Genomic DNA, 23843 nt, shown 5'->3' with positions numbered 1-23843 from the left:
GTCACTTATCAAATGTTTTTTCCACCAACAGTAGTTTTTACAGTGTTATGGAAACAACCAGCCTTTCTGTTACGAGACTGTCTGTGTAACCAATAGGACATCCTGTGCCTGTTATTGAAGCAGAGCTGTTGAAATGACTGACCTTTGTAAACGCTGCGCTGAGGCTCAAACAGCATCAGCTATTCAGGACTATCATTTAACACAGTCTTTGAAAAACCAATAACCTTTTTCCTGTGGGGAACTGGAGCCTTTTTGCTCAAATAAAAGACACAAAACAGAGGTCCAATTGACCATGAAGCTGCCTGTTGGGGGTAGAAGCTATACAGGACTTTCCCGCTATAAAAATGAAAAGAAAATGCTGCAACCACGCTCAAGTTTCACCAATTCAGTGCTCAATCGTCACCCATTCATCAACTATGGCAATTCTGTTGTTTATTAATGATATAACCTTGTCAGAGATGTAAATGTCAATCTGATGTCTTGTACTATGCACAAATCTTTAGTTACCGCTCATTTCTTTATACACTGCTTCAAAGGAATTAGACTTTTTTTTTTAAATACATTTTTAAGTAGTCTCGAATGATGGTTCTTCAGCCTTTCTGAAAGTTTTTCAAAGTTTTAGTTTGGAGATTGACTACTTCTTCACTCAGTGTCAGTTCAGTCCTTGGACCTGACCATTTTCAGAAGAGTCGGTTTTTTGTTAAGCCACTTAACACTGATCTATGAATCATTCAAGCATAAAAAGAGATCTAACGTTTTAAGACACTTAAGAAATAAACCAATGTTGTGTCTACATGTAACAGACAAAAAAGCGATTCTAAATTATATCATTAGGGACTTTGGTGTCTAATGGTAACTGTATGATAAATGATGACATTTTTGTAGTTTATTTCCCAATTATATATACTAAGAAATAATGAAAAAGGTTTTTCACAGATTCATCCGTCTAGAAATTGAAATCAAATGCAGAAACCGGACTTTAAATGGAGCAAATCTCGACAAATAAGACGAAAACCCTGGCACACACACACATGTTCACTGCTGCTGGGTTTCAGGATTTAGGCTTATTTTACATACTGACTTATTTTAAGTGGTTCCGCAAAAAAGCATAAGCTGAACTGCTAAAATGCAAAAGCTGAAAGTGTGAAAGAAGAAGAGAAAGACATCTAAGTGTAACAGAAGGATCTGAAACAAACCAAGACAGATGGACAAAGAAAAACAGCAGAGCAAGAGTGTCAGAGGCAAGCAGAGAGAATACTTAAAGGAGCGGTGATGTAGCTGGATGAACATATCATCATAAAAATGCACGAGGTGGTAAGATGGGAAGAATTATAGTTTACCTAGATTGTACAGTATTACTGTTCTTGTCACTGCATATACAACAGAGTACAGAGTATTTACTGTTGGCGCAAAAGATGGCAGAACTTTTATGAACTACACACAAAAAAGGAAAAAAGAAAATTCCAATCAACTTGCTCCAAAAGCCACTAGCCGAATCAACAAAACTCTAATATTTCCTCCTGCTAAGCCCCGACAGTCGTGTGTGACAACATCCATTGCTAACAGGCTTATTATAAAAAATAAATAAATAAGTAAGTAAGTAAGCCTGGCCATGAGATACACTTCCACACCACAAAACTCCATTTAGCCCTGCTCTGCTTGTGAGGCGAAAGGAGCAACAAAAGCAGACAGCCAGTTGGGGATTTTTCCTGAACAGAAGGACGCTGTTGGCAACTACATGGATTCATCCTCACAAAGTTATCTGAGGCCACATACATAAACAGGGAAGAGATTTGTGGTAAGGAATACATTCAACAGGAGTTGTAACACTAATGCAGAATGGAAACTCTGCATGGACCTCATTTTTTCCCCCTCCTGCATAATAACTTCTGATATTTACATACAAATAGAAGTATGCAAAGCTGCTATAATCAATACTTTTTGGATCAAATGATGATGAGCATGTGCAAAAGGTCACATGAATAGATAAGTTATCACCTGACTGCAGTTTCCTCTCACCTTTAAGGGAATTCTATGGTTTGGGTTTTGCCATCTGAAACCTTTCATTGTATGGCTCATTCTGACAAAGTTTCATTTGGGGTTTATTTGGAACCAAGAAAGAGTCTTAAGGGCTTTATCTGCACAATAGTCATGTTCAAACACCACAAAACCTGTTGAAATGAATGGAAGGAAAGGACAGGAAGGAAAAAGCTGATGACTGCAGCCTTGAGAGGAGTAGATTATAAGTTGATTCAAGAACTTGCCAGAGCTTCACAAGGAGCCGACTGAAAGCTGTGTCAGCGCATCAAGAGCCACCACACACACACACACACACACGTGTGTATTTATATCCTTGTGGGGACATCGCATTAACATAATGCTTTCCCTAGCCGCTTACCCTAACCCTAACCATCAAAAATGAATGCCTGACCCTTACCCTAAACCTAACCATAACCTAATTGTAACCCTGACACTAAAACCACATTTTGAGTCTCAAAAATGCCTTCAAAGTCGTGGTCCCCATGAGGGCTGTTTGTCCCCACAAGTATAGTAAACTACCAATTTTTGGTCCCCATGAAGATGTTAATACCCCCCCCACACACACACACACACACACACACACACTTTCAGGAAAGGGGTACAACTGTTGCATTAATATAAAGACACTCCCAAACTCACTTCATTTGGAAATCAAGGTCCTAAAATTAAAAAAGAGTGGAGAAGCACAGAATCAAATGTGAAGTTTCATCAGTCTGCGATAATTCTGCTCCAAAGTCCACACAGGTGTTTAGCAGCAGTTTAGGCATCAGGGTTTGTAAAGATGCTTATTTCATTTTAAAGCAGGGCGTTCCAAGACGACTACCAAATGGTTTGCTCACCATGTATAGGCTGGCCAAATTGCCTGAACTGAGCCCCCATAGAGAATCTGTGGGATGTGGACAAGAAAAAGATGAAAATTCCAGACCCCAAAACAAGCTGAAGACTGCTATGAAAGTAGTCTGGGTGTCAGTAAAGCTGATCGCCTCCATTCCATGTTGTACTCATTCATTGTAAAGGAGTGTGTATAATGAACATACATTTTTATAAGTTGGATGTATCTACTGTTTTATAGTTGACATTTCTGTATTGTGAATCCTTTTTTGATTGATCTTAGGAAATGTTCTAATACTATGCTGGACCCAACAATATATCTGAACAGATTTTTCTGCTTCAAACACACAATTATCGACAATACAATATACCGAATATTTCTTAATCGTCATACCATTGTTATTTTACATAATATGCTGTGGTTGTATTGTATCATTAATTCTGATTCCCATCCTTAGAAGCAAGCCACATGTTTAAAGCAACACCAAGTTATCGGTACAGGAAAGTCTATTTTGAGTATAGCCTTTAGAGCTTCTGCTAGAATTCATAGGATATCCAATTTGACAGCAAGAGTTGAGTTTCTACATAAGACCTGGCATCACACGTCTTCTCCATTTTTTTGTTTGTTTTCGTGGGTCTAGTTGCACCCACTCATGACGCCAGTGGCATCATGAGTGGGTGCAGGCATCTGGTACTTCCTGTGAATCAATATTTTAGGTTCCAAACTGATCCGTTTTGAAATTCTCTGTTTGTGGTGTTGGGGCGTGAACTTTAAACCACAGAAAAACTACTTAAGTACATCTACTCACTTCATGATAAATGTACATTTCACTTGGTAAAATTTATACAAACACGTGTAAATATGAAACCTTTGGACTGTGCTGAAAATTATCAGCTAGAAACTAGAAACTTTAAAGTCATGTAGGTTACACAAAATGGGAGAGAACAGAACAGAATAAGATCTCATCAGGCGGACAGAAGAATAACTCTAATATTGACTTAGATAAACTTGTTCATAGCTTGATTCTTCAGCCTACAAGTGAACAAAAAATTGAAAAAATAATAAATTAAAACATAAGCTTGCATGGTTTACCAATTCAATAACGGCATGTGTCTTTCAAATATGTTTTCTCTACTGAGGCATGCTAGTATCCAAACCCACCCTCTCACACTTTCTGGAGGTGTCTGAACCTGACACGATAATCAGACATGAGGTTTTTCTCCAAGTGTTTCTGTAGATGGCTTGAGTAACACAAGGAGCTAAAAGCATACAAGGAGCATTTCATCATCCTTCAACCTGTTGCTATGCAACAAAAATGTTTTTCAGCACTTTTAGAAAATGGCTTTGTCCTTTTTGTGTTTACTATCTAGTTCAAAGTGAAGGCAGAAAAGATAGACTGAGAGAGAGAGAGAGAGGTTCAAAGTTGGCCGTTGTAAACATCCTGCCACCAAAGAAAACCTCGAACTTCTGACAGTGTCGTATTTTAGGATGATCCTCTTAAAATATCACCCGGACATAATAAAATCAAGGTGTATCGTTCAATAAGCCTTAACTGGAAATTAAGTGAGAACACCTAAGAAAAGGGTTATTTCACACTGAATCTGGAAGATATTAGCCATCCTATTACTGCGTTGACGTATGCGGCGATTACAAGTTTACTATAGCTTCTGCTGTTGTGTTCCTTTATTAGTTATTGTTCTTAAATTATTTGTTTAAGACTTTCTTTACTTAGAAGTCTGTGTTTATAATGGTTGAGCAGAAAAAAAAAAAAAAGAACTGTACCAACACTGGATATTTGTGAGGAAAAAAAAAAACTTTTTAAACCTTTTATTCTGGGTGAGAAACAGCATGAATTTCAAATCTGTTTTTTGTTGTTGTCGTTTATCTACATGCAGTTTTTATGTCAAGGTGACCACAGAAATTAATGTCGAGGCTCTCTCATTGTTCATTTAAAAAGAGGCTTCAAAATGGAACTAGTGGGAAATGGTAAATTGCACTTTTCTACTCAATTTATGCACTCAAACCGCTCAAAGAATCCTGTATGAATTCTGTGTAGCAGAGTGCTCAGTGACACATTTAAAAAGAAAAAAGAAAACAAATCTAAGAAGCTTGGGAGAATAAAACCCACACCATGTTCCCTATAACCATCCCACACTGTGGCCTGAAGTAAACTCATTAAATTGAAAAATATTTCTGTTTGCCAGCATTTACCTGTCAGGTTTGCAAAATTCATTATTCAAAATGTTCATCTATGAGCCTGGGTACACCTATTCAGTTCATCATCTGTCTGAAACAAGTATTATAGCTCCTTTTCCTGTCTTTATGCAAGTTTCCTTTTGATTGTCTGACGCTCATAAACAGAAAATTTGTGCAACTGGTGGTTAGGACCTGTATGGTGGCCCCGAGCGGTCAAAAATAACAATATGATGATTTACCTGCTTTTGACAGCTGAACTTCTGTTAATAGGGTTTATTTAAAGCTGTGGTACAGTATACACCATTGGCTTTATTATTTGAAACTTCAGCCATCTTAAATATGAGCATCCATTGTAACAGTATAAAAAATGAGCCTTTTGGCAAGAGCCTGATTACTTTATACCAAGATGTTGAATTTGGCATACAAGAGAACACTCCACGAGGTGTCACTTTTTGGTTTATCTGCTTACAACTAATACAACATATTGAGTTTACGAGAAAACCATTTCACATGACATCACCTTGAAGCCGTGTGGTCATAAGGCTACTATATATGTATAATAACAAATTACCAACCTATAGAAAGGAGGCAGATGCAATACTTGGTTTGGGTTATTCTTCCAACACATTCTGTTTGGCAGTAAAAACTTTGCTGACATTTAACTTAAAAGCTCCCAGTAAAGTAGAACAGGTGTATGTGTTTGTGAGTGTGTCCTGGGGGCTGACTGTTAGCATCCGAGCTGACTTCCCATGAGCTTCATGTTAAAAACACTGGATAAACACACTGTTACCATAGAACCTGTAACTATGGAGAAACAATCTGGCTTAACTTTACACAACTAAAAAGACGACAGGGGAGAAAACACACAGACACACTCATATGAGGTGGAGAGGCATTTAATTTAAAAGTGCTAATCTTTTACTTCAATGCAACAATGTTCCCACCCGTGACATATGGAGAATTAAAGTGATTGAGAGGTTGAGAGTGTGTGTCTTTTCTTGTGTGTAACTAATAAAAAAGGTATTATTTGAGAATTATGACTTAACCTGCCATGAGAAAGTCATCTCACATTTCAATTAAACAGAATACTCCACAGCCTTACGATAGATCTTGATGTTAGTGCATGAAAGATGATGGGGATGGATTTTTCTGTCTAGATACATAAAGTGAGTGTGTAGAGGACAGTTCTATGTGAACAGCTGAGGCTTTTGACTACATATACAGCTGGACTCCTACAGTTCTTATAAGTATACTCACCTCGCACAGGGGCCAGATGAACCCATGACTAAAACATGTTAATAGTAAAAAAGTCTGTGAACCCATCAGCTACTCTGATGGTTTAGCCTTTGGGGTCAAAGAACACATTTTTGGGGCTTCTCAAGTATCCAGAAGATACCTGGATCAAGAGTTTTGCATTTCCGTCCACTGGATATGGTTTAGATTGTGGTAAAGATATACAGATTAAAACAAAAAATTTTCCTGTCATTTATGGCTATTTGACAAACAAAAATGTCTATTTATTTTAGCCTTCATTTCTTCAACAGGACAGCATGGATGGCAGAGAGAGTAGCAGGAATGACACGCAGGAAACAGAAACTCAACAGTGGCCCTTCTGCACATGGGTTGCACACTCAGCCCAGCGAGCTATACTGATGCCCTAAAATCACTTTGCTTCCTCTCTGAACTTCCCCAGGTAAAAACCCTGCTGTCTCAGATGTTTCAGTTGCCATTCAGTTAAGGAAGACACGCTTATCAGTTATTAGGAAGCCCATGCATGATCATTTATTTCATGTGATAAAAAGAAAACTGATTTAAAACTATTTTTGGTTAGACAGCGTATTTCTTTTACTGCACCATGGTTTAAAGTCCCATATATTTGTCAACTCGACCAGTTAGTCATTACTCTCTTCTCATGTAAAACTGACAAATAGCATTTAAAACACCTCTGACACATTAGAATGTAAAGTTTGCTCAAGTTTCTTTCCATGCTTGAAAATGGCTAATTTTTCTCCTTGTGACTGTTCACATAGTAGTGCCAGAGCTCAGTAAACCAGACTGAAAGAGAAAATGTATATGTTATCAAAAGTGTTTTCAAAAAGGGCCGTTTGGTTTTACAAGAAAAGATGGAGTTTAGCAAATATGGACTTCTTTTATGAGACCAGACCAGAGCACTTCCACCTCTCCACGAGTTTATGCCCAGCACAGTGGATGAGAGCATTTGTTGAATTAAATCTCAAAACAATACTAAAATGCTAAAAGGTTGCAAAGCTATCTATTAAATAACTATTAAATAAGTCACCACGGAAAGATTTTTTTAAATTGCTGCTTTTGCGTTAAAATGACACAATATCACCGTATAAACTCACTCTTTAAATGCTAATACTGCCCATGTTTTTAAAGTACATTATTCTGGAATTCAGATGTAAGAGAAAATAATCAAAAGACTGTAAGGTTGAAATTAACTGCACTATATTATATTACTGCACTATATCAATCACTCTATATTAATAAAAACAAAAAGTGTGTAGTTCATTGCACATGGTTTCAATACTTTTGCCTCCAGTGTTTTCCCTAGTGTGACATTAGCATTACCTAATCTGAGTGGGAGACTGACGCAGGCTACGAGCAGTAACTGTTAAGTGAGTGCCAACAGCAGCCAAAGGATTGCATTATTATTTAAATCAGTAATGATAAGTACTGATTGAAATGGAATTTATGTGTAACAGCTCAGATAATTGGCCAGGCTTTTAAAATGTGGACCACTACTTAGACCATTGTCCAGATTTCAATCACAATCCAAGCAGGTGACTCTCTTTGTTTCCCCTTTCTCGTTCTGTGTGCAAAGGTAACAGACCAGATTTAAATCAAATGAACACAAAATATGGTGAAATTGGCTGGTAGCTGAGTTAGTCTTTAAAAGAATTTTAAATCTTCTCAAGCTCTCTGTTTACATTCTCAGCCTCTTTATGAGGATAAACCTTATTGGATTGTCACAAATGCTTGAAGAAGGAACATTGAAAAGGTGTGCACCATTATTCTCATTTGTATCATTCATTTTCACGATACTCAATGCAAAGAGACTCATAAGATAAAAGAGCAAAAAGGTCAGAAAGGCAGTGTGATGCAGCCGGGAGAAGGTTATAATCATAAGCTTTTAGCTCTGATACTGTGTGACTTTTATATCTGACCAGATATAAAATCTGCCTTTAGATGTAGTCAAAATTTCTACTTTCTTAAAAGCCCCATGTTCGAGCCAGTTTTTGGTGACATTTTGTATTGTAAAAGCAAATTACTATAGCACAATGTTACATGAATTAAAACTGTAACAGAAGTGATTTTGAGAGGAGAAAGAACCTCAGCTCTGTATATACTCACATATACACAGTGAGTCAGAATTAAGGTCGTCCGGTCATGAGCCTACTATTCTAACCTTTAGCCCAAGTAGTTAATTGAAAGTACCAAGGCACATGTAGTCTGTAGTGGAGTCTGGTCAGCATGTCTACTGCCAGATAACCAAGAGGATTGTCTCTGCAGTCTGGCCCAGGTAAACAACGACCCAGATTACCATCAGCTAATCAAGGCTGAAGCAATGCTGCAGAGGTGACAATGACAGACAGGACCAATGACCTGCAAAGGGTGAAGACTGACCAATCACAGGAGACAATCTAATGGCTGCCTGGTGACAGATAACAGGAGAAAGCACACCCACACACACACATACACACACAAACTTTCATTCTCATTCCAGTTGATGTAATTTTTCTTGTCAGATATAAACTCAGGTTCTTTCTTTTTTTTTTTCTTTTTTTTTTTAAATGCTTGATCCATTCATGCTGATGACTACTGTCTGTCAGTTTCCCCACACGTCGCCATAACTACAGTTTGCTCCTAATTTTTGTTGTGGATGTATTTAAATTCTGTCATGTTCTCTCTAGAGAAATAGCCACAGTGCTCCGAGTGCACTCTACATGTCAAAATTATTATTGTCAACCCACATCACAAACAAAGCACAGTATTTGCAGCACATAAAATTATTTTATCCTATCTATTTTATAGAAAATTATACAGTAAAGTCAACAAGCATGAGCAATACGGTTCTCGTTACAATGTCATAAAGTTCTCATTGTGATACAATTTCCACGCTTTGATAAGAGAGGAAGCCCTCAAGCTGTCACTGAATGTGCCTGCTGTTATAAAGTAATATACTGATATCATATTCCCAAAGGTTTGGAAAACATACAAACACAGTTAGCCTATCATTTCTACATGATAGGGCATGTTGATTGTTGAGGAGATATACAAACTAAGTGCTTCCCACAAATTTGGATTCTATTTGTGGAAGATGAAGGAGGCATGTGCGCAGTGAAAAGAGGCACACACACACTTTCCTAGAGTGAGTTATTAAATAAGTCCCTTCAAAAGTTTCTGCTGTAAAAATATATTTGCCAAGTGCTTTGTGACAAACAAATAAGCAATACATTAGTTCATCATCCTGTGGATAGGTTCCAATGCCAGTAACTTGAACAGCAGTTGGCATTGGTAGTCTTTGTTCTACAGCCTCTTTCAGCTTGGTGTAGCTGCACATGAACCGAATCTCCACTTGCAGCAGTTTATGGTTTGAGTACCAGCCAGCTTGGAGCAGCTCTCCAGAAAATACTAGGACTACTGTAGAGTGAGGTTTGAGATTCTATCTGGGGAAGCAGTTAAATGATACACTGAAGGCTCCCACAACAATGCAAGCCGATCGTTAAGATGGAGACAGGAAGGTCTTGGGCGTGCCAGTTAACTAGGTGTTTGTCGACTACTAAATCCACCACAGATAGTATCTTTCATTCAAATGAGGAAAAATAACCGTTATGCACTTAGGTGCAATTAAGTGGACAACAGAAGACTGGAAAAACCTTTATGCGTCCTATAAGTCTGGATTTATTCTGCAATTTTCAAATGTTAGAATCAGAATTTGATGTGAACAACGTGAAAGCAAGGATCAATCCTGGCTGATATCATCTACCTAGTTGCTGACTGCTGGTGGTGGTAGTCTAATGATTTGGTTTATATATCCTGGCAAAATGTCAGGGTAAAACCTTGTGTGGGAAACACCGCAAAGTGCTGCTTAATCAGCTAGCACTTGACTTTTTGCCATCCTTTATTGTAAATAGTAGCTGCATCGACATGGTGTTAATTAGTTTGGAGCCAACTCAAGCGCCAAGCTTTACTTTCAGTAAACATTTTACATAAACCAGCTGGACTCAGCAGTCCCCGTACGGTAAGTTCGGAGCAAAGGAAAACACACAATTCAGCTGCACACCAAAAGTCTCTGAGTGAGTGTCGTCTTACTGTGACACATCCCACTCAGTGAAACAGTCTCTGGAACGCTGAGTGAAGGGTGCAAGGATATTGCGAAGCGTTGTGACGAGCGGCTAAAGAAGGAAGAGCACCATTTAGAGTAGTCATCCTTGGAGTTGGCAGGTTGACCCTCTTTCGCCACACATCTGCAATTACAACTCACCATGTCCCCAGAGTCGACTCGTAGCAGGCACCGCTGCACCCACCAATGAAGCGGAACAAAGGGACAGAGAATGCATGACTTGCCATCCATTCAGCAGGACTGAGCCGCTTGCTTCGTCTCGACTCTCCTGCTTGGCTACCCAGGCCTGACCCAAATATGACGTTCCCGAATGAAACAGGGCTTTAGCAGCAGCTGGGGAACCGACAGCTCTTTCACCAGCAAACTCCCTGCATTTATTTCCTTTCAATTTTGCTTCTTTCTTTAAATAAGCCCATATCTCCACAGCTTTTCTTACTACAACGATCTTTAGATTTTCTACCTGTGCTGTCCCCATGTATGGCTTTGCCACATTTCTCACCTGCACTGTCAGATAGCTGGGAGCTTAAGCTGATGGTGGCATTATAATATTACCCTGAAATGTCTCAACTTATCTTAATGCCACAGCTCTTATCTCCCCTTACTTCATCTGCTAATATGCCAGCCGTTAGTGAAGCAAGCCTTCTAAATGAGATGCATCACTTTTCTTTCATAAACTGCCTGTTCAGTCTATTGAAGTACGCATTTCCCTTTAAACCGGATAGAAATCTTTCAACACTGAGACTGAAAGGTATACTGAATGGCTTTTCATTTCAAAAGGTTCAAACCAACACTGTGATGTGCAGTGCTGCTAGAGTCCTACAGTTTCTTCAGTATTGGACAAAAACGAACGAGTGCTGTTTCAGTGCTGCAGCTCTAATTATAAAATCATTTGCTTGATGAGCTAGTAGTCCGAATGGTCTTAAAAGCAACAACTCATAACGATTCTCTTGTGCTGCAGTCACCACCAATAATGAGAACATATTGATGGAATTTGTTAGGCAATTTAAAGATCCTCATCTCTCTTTGTCCTCATTTTCTGTCATATAAAACCATGTAATTTTAATGATAATTATCCTTACTCGGGAAAACAATTTACAATTTTCCAATTATTGTTAGTTTTAACAAAATTGTCAATAGGAAATAGGAATACATTTGCTCTTAATTCGAGGCGATTCATTGGGAGGTTAAACACTGAATGCCTGCACTAGCAGGCTGGTGGAAAGCCGAAAGCAAACTTGTCAGTGATGGTTCACACATTTAGTCCCGAAAATAGAAGAGTGTCAGTCAACAAATCCCTTACATATTTTTCCCAAGCGAGACATCAGACTCTGTATCCACCAGCTGATGCTCTGACCTCAAGTAAGAGCAGGGTGAAGGTTAAAGATTGTTGCTAATGTAGACTTGCTGTAACGATGTCACCTCTGACAGTATGATTGCCTCAATATTAATCTAGCTACGTCTCATCATTTTACTCAAGTCAATTTATTAGAGCAGAAAAAACTAACAATTCATCTCCCTTTACTAGCAAAATTAATATTATCATGCCCATTTTATTTATTAAATGATTTTTCGCAGTTCCTCGGGTAAGCTTGGATTTGTTGGTGTTTAATAATTTGCTGTTAAACATGTCTTGTTCTCTTTAAATGGCTGTGTAATATATTTAGCATTGAGGCAATTCATTTAGAGCTGGCTACCTCACCTGCCTCGCTGAGCCTTCAGAAAGACTAATCCCAGATTTGTGGATCCATTTCAAGTGTAACAACACGTAGCTAAAGGCTATTTTGATATCTATTCACAGGGCTAGAGCTGCAGGCAGGGAATTAAAGTGCTTTACAATATTACTTTTTTGTTCTCATTATGCAGTGTGATCTTTTCTTACAAAGCTGGGGCAGCAGCAGCTTAAATGGAAGACATCCTGTTGTGCGACAAGAGCATTAGCAGTCTGTATACTCTACCTACTAGACATGTTTAAGATAGGAAGAAAAAGTATGTTTCTTTCATTGATCCTATCAACCTATCAGAATACTAAATACCACAACAAACACATGGTAAAGATATGTTCCTTTGGCATTAGGAGAAAAATCTTAGGTAACAGAAAACATAATTTATTGATCCAGATTCAAAAAAAAAAACAATCAGACCAAGAATGTGTTGATATTTATAATAATATTGCTATACATGGCAAGCATTGTTGTCTATGTAATTACATTTAACATTTTCAGGGTTGCATCAATCCTGAAAAAATTTAATCTTGGGAATCCTGAGATACACCTGTTCAGCTTTTCATCAACACAAATATCTAATCAGCCAATCAAATGACAGCAACACAGTGCATTTAGACATTAAGGCATGGGGATGATGACAGGTGACCTATCTGTGGGATGCTATCTTGACAGCACACACCAAAATCTCTGAGGAATGTTTCCAGCACTAACATTAAGGTAGTTCTGAAGGCAAAAGCTGATTCAGCCTGGTCCTATCAATATTTGCCAAACAAACTATACAGTGAACGTATATTACCCCACTCACAAGCTCCATTTTTAAGCAGCTCTAATATGCTTCTGTTCTCAACCAACCATCTGTTGTGAAATTTCAGGAAATTCGTCTACATTGTCCTGGTTCCAAATGTAAAGTATCAAAAATTGAGACTGGCATCAACCTCTGCCGACTGCACCAAGTATACATGGAATAAGAGTAAGTCTGTGTAACCCATGACAAAATATCTGAAACAAGGAGATCTGTGTGGCCGAGTGTACATTTTCACCTGTGATAGCCTCTTTAGCACTGTGCTGCACACAGTGACACATCGCCTGTGGCAATCAGCTGCCATTATGCTACAGGCGTCTAAGGCTGTCCCTGTTTGTGTCCTCAAGCATCCCAGCACTAACAACCATCACTGTCAGTGCAATGACACAACTGTGTGTGACAGCACAAAACCACAGCAGAAGAACCATACACATCACTTTCTGTCATCCAGATGCTCCAAGAGTATGACTGGGCCAGGGAATCATGCAGTGATGCTAAATTACACAGCAGTTTATTTATAGCCTGGCAGTTTAGTAAGATTGTTAAAAATGAACCAGATTTTGCAAAAAAAAATGTATCTTTCTGTTACATTAAGGATTTGTGAAACATACAGATCAGTTGAATAGATGGTTAGATAATGAGATGATAATAAATCCACACACAGTCGTATCAGATCTTGTTTAGTAACAGATGGAAGCTATGAAAAGTTTAAAATACTGGAGGACATGAAAGTGTTCCTCACATGTTTGCATCATGGGCCTCAGGGCAGTAGTTCTACAAAATAATGAAAAAGGCAGCAACGTGACCCTGTTTCCTCTACATATGTGTTACAGAAGCCTCGATAAACATGATGCAGTTGCCCCAAATCTGTGTTTTTATAATATTTTAAACACTCTACACACAGTAATTAATTATAAACTGAATATTGCACATATATCAGCTAATATTGTACATATTTTAGCCTGTCTGCAGACAAAAACACAAAAATTCTTAGCAGATGATAAATACTTATAATGTAAGGAGGAAGGTGACAAAATATTTCTTAGCAGTCCTTGTGTTACATATGTTGAAGTGCTTTAATCAGATCATTATGGCTTATAATATGTTTACGAAGGATCTTTAAAGTAGACTCAATTTGCTATTTTTCCCTGAATACATGATTCATTAGCTTTTTGGGGTTCTCCAAAATATTATGCAGTAGGGTTAATTTCATTAATATTGCAAAACATTTTGATATTAATATCAATAATCAGAGATTTGACACTTGAAATCCCAGTAGGATGTGACAAAAACACCTTACCCAGGAGGTGTCCAGGAAGCAACCTAGTCAGACACCAAACCATCTCAGGTGGCTCCTTTTGCTGAGGAGTAGAAGCTGTACTCTGAGCCCCTCCAGAATGAGCTTTTATGTGCAATCTACTCTTTTGGTCACTATCCAGAGCTTGTAGCCATAGGTGAGGGTAAGAACCTATGTTGACAAGTACCACAGAAGACCAGTACAGCATCCGCATCATTGAGGACATTGACAGAAGGATTGGCCCACTGTACGCTCACCTCTTGTGAGCAAGAGTTTAAGACATATCCCCCCCCCCAGCATTCCCCACAGATTGCTCCAAGGTACGCAGTCGAATAGCATCTCCAAGTCCCCAAAACACTCAATGCCAATTTCCATAAGGCCAAACAGAAGAACAAAATTTCCCATTCAGTCTGTGCTCAAATCACCATTATTCATAATTCTCTCTGTCGGCAGATAAAAGATTTATAAGGGATTTGGTATTCCTTTCTTGCCTTTGTAAAACAGAAATAAAATGTTTTGGGGGGAATTTTTTTTTTGCAATAAAAGTGTACATTTTTATTTTATTCCTGGAATAAACGGTCTCTTTCCTCTATGGTCTCTATGCCTATGTTGTGCTTACAGATGCACAGCAGGTAGCAGCAGCTGGTTTCTTATTCAATTCAGTTCAATTTTATTTATATAGTGCCAAATCACAACAATAGTCACCTCAAGGCGCTTTGTATTGTACAGTAGATCCTACAATAATATATAAATTATTATTAAGATTCTTATTACACATATGCTTAACAGTAGTATAACAATAGTAACAAAATTACCAATAACAAAAGTAATAATGATTAAAGAATTCTAACTCAAATATGTCTGAAGAATTTCATTTGTCTTTGTGACCGCAAAAGTAAACTTTCTTAAAAGCCCCGGCAATGTTAGCATACCATCCAACCATTCACCCACACCACCCCCCTGTGATTAAGGGCCTTCTTACCTCACACCAAGTCTCTCTCCCTACTGTTGGATAGACTCTGAACTACAGCTGGTAACAGAAGTTCATGTTCTTGCGCTTGAGATCTGCTACAAGCTCTAAGTAGAACATACAGGAGGTGGAGAGCTGGTTCTGCTACACAGAGCAGAACATGGACTACCATTTGTTGGTGTATTACCATCTTCATCTCACAGCAAGAGGGGCCTGGGTTCCAATCCAGCAGCCAGATGGGGTCTTTCTGTGTGGAATTTGCACTGTCTCCTTGTGTCTGCTTGGGTTTGTTTTTTTTGTAATTTTGTATTTTTCTCCAGAAAACAGTTCAGTTTCCCCAAGTTTAACATTGTATTTGTGAACAGGAGGTTGGCAGATTTAAAAAAAAAAAAAAAAGTTGACTGATGAACATTACCACTTAACTTTATGACAATTTAACAGAGCAACAATCACTGCCTGTCCAGTAAGTTCTTTATTCTGTGGATGGACTTGCGTTTCCCTGTTTTGGACTACAGCTGCAGATGGCAGTCCTTGTTCTACTCTAGCACCAGCTCTCCACGTATGTTCTACTTGGAGCTTGAAGCAGATCTCAAAGGCAGAACAAGAACTTCTGTTACCAGCTGTAGTTCAAACAGAGCAATTAGAGCCTGTCCAACAGTAGGGAGAGAGACTTGATGTAAATGAATGATACTGAGTACATTGAACAACCTGACCAACCTGTCCCCAGGGAAACACTAGATAGTTAAGACCAGATCTAGCTGGTTACCAGCAACTGAACTTAGACAATAAAACAGAGACTACTAAATCAAACATGTGAAAAACTTTGAATATAAAAAGCAGCCGTTTGTGAAAATATGTCGTATCTACTGGACCTGCCAGTACCATCAACAAGCTATCCTGAAACTGAGATCTATACAGCAAAATTTAAGTACGGGTTGCATACATAGTTTATACTGGTTTCAGTCTAAACTTTTTCGGGGTGGCTGTAGCTCATGAGGTAGAGCAGGTCATCTACTGATTGGAAGGTTGGTGGTTCGATCCCTGGCTCCTCCAATCTGCATGTCAAATATCCTTGGGCAAGATATTAACCCCAAGTTGCTCTCCGATCAGAGTGTGAATGTACTTAGAAAGCACTATGTATAGAGACAGTGCTTGTGAGAATGGGTGTGATTGGGTGAATGTGGCATGTTGTATAGAGTGCTTTGAGTACTCCGGGAGAGTAGAATTAAGTATAGTATATAGGTTCTATATAAGAATCCATCCATTCACTTTTTACCTTTATGCATAGTGCTTCCACTGTGTCACCTACTCAGCAAGACATGTACACAGTAAAGATTTGAAATACTTGTTGAAATTGGTCTGGCAAGTAAGCCTAATTTTTTTTCACTGGATCTTTGTGTCTCATAACAAAACGTGCAAAATAGGACACCAGCCCATCATGTGGGCACATATTGTTCTGGAAGTCATCTGTTTATCCACTGACTTGTATTATGAATAGAGAACTGATTCAGATCTGCCAAACATCGTGATTGTAAATTTAAGCCCCTTTGAGCGAATCATCACAGCATCTAATAGTAATCTCCACAGATGTGCCTTCTGCTGAGAAAATCTCTAATTAGGAAAATGTTTAACTGGCTGGAAAAATGCTGAAAAAAAAATAACCACTCATGACTTAGTTTCCCATATTTCCTTCTTTACTGTGATCCCCCCCAGTCACCCTCCTCAACAGAAACGATGGGGTCAGTAGCAGATACACTCAGTATCTTGCTCAAGGACACTTCAGCAAAACAGATGCTGGCTGTCAAGGGGCTCAAGCCACGACCTTCCAAATGAAGGACGCTCTCTTTAATCACTTTAGCGCTAGACTGTTATCTGACAAGGCCTTTGGCATCACCCAGTCATTCTCATGTGCTATGAATGACCTTTGGGCATGTGCAATTCAATATCCAACACTAGCTTTTTGGTTGAGTCAAATTAAACCCTGAAGAGTGGACAGCCTCAGCTGTATTCAAGGTCAAACATCAGAAATAACCTAAACCCTGCCAACCTCTCTCTCATCTGCATATGTCATCTTTTTCCCTTCATTTTTTAATGTATCAAACAACCTCCAAAAGGCAGACAGATTCCAAATATTACTTTTGTAAAGCCACATATATTGGAGAGTAATGAGGATGTAGTGCCATAATCAATTTTACAAGCAAATCAGTGTTTCGTCAGCAAATTCTCAGATTTGTAAACCTAGTAAAACATTCAGCTAAAAACACAGAATGCCAAAGGGTCAGTGTCTGCAGTCTAATCCCACCGCAATAATCTGTTATTCCTATCATTTTACTTTTTTTCATAAGCTATAATAATGTTAATCAGCTTCTGCAAAAAATTCAAGGCAAGAAATAATGTTCACATTATTAGAACTCTCTTAATGTGACTAAAAATAACTAGCTGCCTTGGTTTTTTAAAACGGAGTGTTTGCTGCTATGGTAAGAGAAAGTTACAACGCATATAGTTTTATATGCGTTTACCAGCAGGATCAATTCTTCTGTCATCAGAAACCATGTCTGAATAAACAATTATTCAAAAAGTATAAATACCCATCTTCTATCAGTCTAGTTCATTATACGCAGCAACAATCATGGGGAGACTGCTGATGTCCAGTTGACTATAATCAACACCCTCTGCAATAAGGATAAGATACAGTAGGTCATTGCTGAAAAGGCTAGGTGGCCACAGAGTGCTGTATCCAAGCATATAAATGGAGAGCTGAGTGAAAGAGAGAAGTGTGATAGGAAAAGGCGAACAAGCAATACGGATGAGATGGACATGAGATGATTGTCAAGGTGATTCAAGATTTTGAGAATGCTTCACAAAGAGTGGAATGATACTGGTGTCAGTGTATCAAGAGACACTACACATGGATGTCTTCAGGAAAAGAGCGGCAACCGTCGGACTCCTAATATCAAGAAACTCCTGAAGAAGAGACATGAGTGTCTTACCTGGACTAAGGAGAAAAAGAATAAGACCACTGCTCAGTGGTCCAGAGGCCTGTTTTCAGATGAAAGTAAATGTTTTGCATTTCATTTGGAAATCAAAGTCCCGGAGCCTGGAGGCAAGGTGTTTGAAACCCAGCAGATGAAATGTCTGCAGTCTTTAGAATGTCATTTCATCTGCTGGTGTTGCAGGTGGTGGTCCACTGTATTTTATCAAGTCCAAAATCAATACAGCTGTTTACCAGGAGATATTATGTTGACAAGCAATATGGAGATCCTGTGTTCCTTTTCCATCAGCACCTGTCCACAGTGCCAAACTACTACCAAATGGTTTACTCACTATATTACTACTGTACTTGACAGGTCAGCCAACTTGCCTGACCTGAACCCCAAAGACAATAGCCCATTCCCTACAGGGTATTGTCTCTAGAGGAAGATGAAAAACACTGGAGCCAAAAATACAGAGAACCTGAAGACTGTAATCAAAGCTCAAAAATCTCAGCAGTGCCAATGATGCATTGATGTAGTAATTCATTGTAAAGGAGCCCCAACAAAGTAGTGAGTGTACACATTAGCATTAGATATATACAAATCAAATGGAGAGGGATCTAAATCAGCCACTCAAGTAATCTGTGGTGGGGCAACCATAAGAAAGCTTGTAACAGTAAACATAATGGGACACTTAAATAACCCTCACCAAGGTAAACATATAATTTAAAGAAGATTAAAAAAAAAGCAAAGTTGCTAAAGTTGAAGCTATTCTGAGTTCAGAGTGAGCCACTAGCCAGCAGCCACAATATGAGCAAAGAATCAAAGCAGTTAGACAAATGAGGAGATAAGTGAAAAACAGAAGAAGGTTGCTATCCTGTTATCTGCTGAAACAAATGTAAGTAAATCACATGCGTTTTGTTATACCAATCTTCTGTGCCTGATTTTGGTTGGTATACTAAAATGCATCAGATAAAGGTGGGTGTACGTCAACAAATTTTCAGTTAATTATTTGTACCAGTATGAGAGCACAATTTTCAGTTGTTGTTTTTTTTATACACCTTTCCCTCAGAGTTTTAGTGTGTCCATTTTATTTCTGTAAACGAATGTGTTTTTATATCTAGTTTTAGTTTTTAGTTTAGATTTCGTTAACTATAAAAACCTTGGTGTTACTGTAAATCCCAGCAAATCTTGTAGCGCTCAAGAATGAGAGAGAACACTAACATCTTCTGATTAAATCCTAGTTATTCCAACCTTTTACTTTCATTGAGCTACTTAATTGAGATTTCTCATCATTTAACTTTAAACAAACTCTGCTATATTAAGATTTCTTCCAAAGAACATGAAAGAAAGAAAAAACTTCAGAAATGCAGCTCACGATGAGCTTCCTTGTCTTTGTCCTTGGTTAGAAATCTTTTGAAGTCTTCCTCTTCAGTTTCTTTCATGTCTACCTGTCCCTCACTGAACACTAAAGTCGCTTCATGCCTCTTTGCTGGAGAAAAAAAAAACCCAGCCTGGGTTCCCTTCAAATGAGTGTTAAATAACAAACATTAGGTAAGACCATATACTCTGAGCTGCATAAATCTACATAACTCCACAGTACTTTTCATGATCATGATGATGCAGTAAGATACACAAGCCAGCGAGGTGAAGCAAATCACACAGGTCATGATCACTAGTGATGGGTTTCCCTGGCAACTGTTAGGTTCTTTGAAAAACGTCCTCTGTGGTCTGAATTCCACCTAAACATGGTTTCTTGAGAAAAGGAAACACTAATGAGGAAACACTTTCCAACAGGGATCTGCTGCACGATAATGGCTGGCACTGGCTTCCCAGCTGCGCTCACCCACAGGCATGAAATGGTACATTTCAAAACCGCAGACGCAACTTAATGCACAGCTATTCTCAAGCGATGGCTGACTTACACCAGGATTAATTAGCAGACATGAAAACCTAAATAGATGCAACTAAATGCAACTATTATGTCATGTTTACATTCTTACTAATTCGGGAAGCGGAATTGATTGAATGCTTTCTGATACTGTTGATATCAATATTGTCAACCTACATTCATGTTTTCTACTGAAATGCTTTTGAGCAAAGCATGTCATTGCTACTTAATCATTCCCCTGACAGGCAAACTGGATGAGAGTAAAAGAAAAAGTTTCTAAATGAGCTTGCAATATTAGGATGAGTGCGGGCACTATGAGGACACAATCTGAAATCTACTAGTGTATTGGCTCTTATTTTGAAAGTTCAGACGCTGCCTAGAAGAAAGCACAGTCCTTTCCTTTTCCTTGCGATTTCCCTACCAGCTGGCTCGTAAACCAGTTTGCTGCATTGGTCTTGAGATCATTCACCTTTGCTTTAACAAACACAGATGATTCAGTGTCCTGCTCAAGCACCCTTGTGCATTTGAGGGAGTAGGGCTCAAACCTCTAACACTGCAAACTTTTCAATTCACAACAGCGATACTACTACTTCCCCTGCATCTGTAACCTCTGGTGTCAGAGGTTACACAGGACCCTGGGCTTTTTTGGAAAGTATCCATTCACTTTTGATGAAAAAAAGTCAACATCCTAATGAGAAGAATTCATCACAAAGCCAGAACTGCTGTGAAATTGCAGTGTAAAAAGGGTTTGTGATCCTATACATCAGCTTGAGTATTGGATTGTAGCATCTGTGTGTCGGTGAGAGTGTGGGTAAGTGTGAGGGAGGCGTCAACAGCTCCTGGAGGCTTCCACACTGCAGCTGTTGGAGACAAAAAAGTTAGAGAATATGTCGCTGTTTGTTCGATTTGTGTGGGTGCTGATGAAAGACATTTGTTGCTTCTTTTCTAATCAAACCTCCTACGAGCTCGGAGCCGCTTGCCGCACATACAGCGTGATGAACACATCAGCTGACTAAATTGAGCATTCATGAGATTATAAAGACATTGCTCAATGTAATGTGCTATGCGCACTGATAGTAAGAGATGTGATGATGGAGCGTCGCTAATTACTCATCAACATAATGTTCATCTCACAGTTGTTTATAGGGTTAGCCTAACTGGCTGTTGACTGTATTGGATAAAAATCCACAAGGGTCGAACAAGCCTCGGGGATATAGCACATGTATGAAACCTTTGATATTGGAGCTATAATTTAAAAAAGGAAAACAGTTTCATTAACTGACATTAACATGAAACACAAGTACTCTGCTGTCTATTCAAAAATCTGAAAATATGACAATAATTGTGTTTTCTGTGCTACCCAAAGCAATGTTCAGGTAGATGTAGTGGATAAATGAGAAAAGTAAGACCTATATATGCAAATGCCTGCATGTTAATGTAAAGCAGGGGTGGGGAACTCCAGGCCTCAAGGGCCAGTATCCTGCAGGTTTTAGATATCAGCCTGGGTCAACACAACTAATCCAATGATTAATTCATTACCAGGTCTCTGGAGAACTTCAAGACATGTTGAGGAGGTAATTTAGCCGGTTAACTCAGCTGTGTTGGATCAAGGGCACATCTAAAAACTGCAGGACACCAGCCCTTGAGGTCTGGAGTTCCCCACCCCTGATTTAAAGGATGGTATGCTATCCTTTTCTGTAGCTCAACCTTCTCCTTTTTCCATCAACAAAGGTACTGCGCCAACTACACATTACTCCTGCAGTGCTCATCCATGGAAACCAATGCCACGAAGCTCATGACATATGTGATGTTATTGCGAGAAGAGGTTTGGAACTCTGCATTTATTCAGTCAGCTGAACGTTGTTGACTTTTACCATTTGCACTGTGCACCTCAGCACTTGGTGACCCTGTTCTGTAACTTTTTATGGTGTGTCGTGGTCTAGAATAAAGGGCTATTCTATTCTTTTCTAGATAGGAAGAAATATTATGAACTGACTTGCTGCACTGGTGGCTTTCTATTACAGTACCTCACTCAAATTCAGTCAGGCCATTCTTTTACAATTGTCTTTAAAGGCAGACTACATGGAAAGGTGCTTGATTTCATAGACCTGAATTCAAAGGTTAAAGGTGTGGCCCGATACCTTCGCCCATATAGTGCTTGTCAATCAACTGTAAATAAATTACAAAAAATATTAAAAATGACTCATTCTCTGCTAATGCTCTGAGTATGGTTTTGCTTTCAATTATGGGTTTGAGAAACCTTTGAAACAAACACCTGGTCCAGATGTTGGGGAAGGAATGAGTGGCTGACGCTGCTCGTCTGTATTGGGATATGAATAACAAGATTTGTCATGGTCCAAATGTATCCACAAAAATAAATACATAAATAAAGACACATCCACAGAACTAGTGTGTGTGTTTGTGTGTATATATAGCAAAATGTTCATTTGCACATTTTCTAATATCTTCATTTTCTAACAGAAAATAAATAAAACATTTGTTGTAGCCATCATCATCTCAAACAAATGCCCAACAAATGAATGGTAGTTAGTAGTGGGATCACGCCAAAAGACAAGGTGTTGTTTTGTTTGGGAGTGAACGGTCCCTTTAAATCAGATGTGATTAGGAAACAGATGAACAGAATTTAAGAGCCTTTTTTGCTACAGGATTCAGTGATTCATTCTTTAAAAGCCTGCTGTAACAACGTTAACACTGTATCTTATCACAGGCTGAAGAGAAACGACACCCAGGTCGACCCAGCCTAAACAGTGCTCCACTCTGACATCTGCGCCACTTCAAGTCACAAACCACTGGAGTGGAAACCGAGTGCAGATCTTTCTTCTGGCTCATCTTATAGATTTTAACATAACTCCAAGTTATGTAATGGCGCAGCGCAAGAGATGTAGTTGACAAGCCGTGAAAGGCCAATGGTTTCCTGCAAACCAGCTTGTAGCCTTATAATCAAAGCAGCCCTGACAGAATTGGATTTAGATATGCAAACATGCACAGGTTCTATTAATAACTAATGACCTTTACTTGCAAAATTTCCTTTCATGACCCCCCCCCCCCCCCAAAAAAAAAAAGAAAAAAGAAAAACATCTGCGTGAAATTTCTAGTCAAAGAAATTAAACATACATGTCTCTGAACTGTCGTTTATTATCCTATCCCACTGTTTCCACATGACTTCCACCCTCTTCCTTGGATTATTTAGTGTGTGCACCCATGAATGAACTAACAGCTTCACTGCGCAGTGGTCTGTCTGCTCCATAGGATTAGGCCATGAGCCCCCAACTGCCGGTGACAAACTGAAAACTAAAAACGCCAACAGCATATGGCGCAGGGGTTTATGGGATTACTCAATTAACAAGGTGACTCAGAGAGATACTAATCTGCAAAATGTTTCTTCGACTGAAATGCATACAGTGGAGTAGAGTCTTTTGAGCACCCAATACCCAATTAAACACACACAGAGACACCTCCGTGTGTGGGGGTGTGGTTAAGTAGCCAGGTATAATTGCATTAAATGTAAAGCCATGCGCGTTCAAGCTCTTCGGGTGCTCATAGCAACAAACTACCCAACGACGTTCATTCACAGAGGCAAAAACAACGTGCACCGCTGCTGTCAGCGGGAGGCTCATTAATTGTAATTATCCTGACACAAAGTGCGCCGCAGGCAGAAACACCACCTTCAAGTGCGTGCTGTGAGCGCTGAACGGGGCGCATGACGCACAACTGGACCAATCCGCAAGTG

The 23843-nt window shown here is 39.0% G+C and overlaps 1 protein-coding gene across 15 annotated transcripts in view; it reads right to left on the bottom strand.

Moving 5' to 3' along the window:
* prom1a (prominin 1a) overlaps positions 1-23843 on the bottom strand; it is an 81909-nt gene that overhangs the window by 57028 nt on the left and 1038 nt on the right. The window lies entirely within an intron of this gene.

The sequence above is a fragment of the Pundamilia nyererei genome, unplaced genomic scaffold (genome assembly GCF_000239375.1).
Source record: "Pundamilia nyererei isolate P.nyererei 1_Seehausen unplaced genomic scaffold, PunNye1.0 scaffold00020, whole genome shotgun sequence".
Taxonomy (NCBI): domain Eukaryota; kingdom Metazoa; phylum Chordata; class Actinopteri; order Cichliformes; family Cichlidae; genus Pundamilia; species Pundamilia nyererei.
This window is presented reverse-complemented; position numbering and strand designations above follow the sequence as displayed.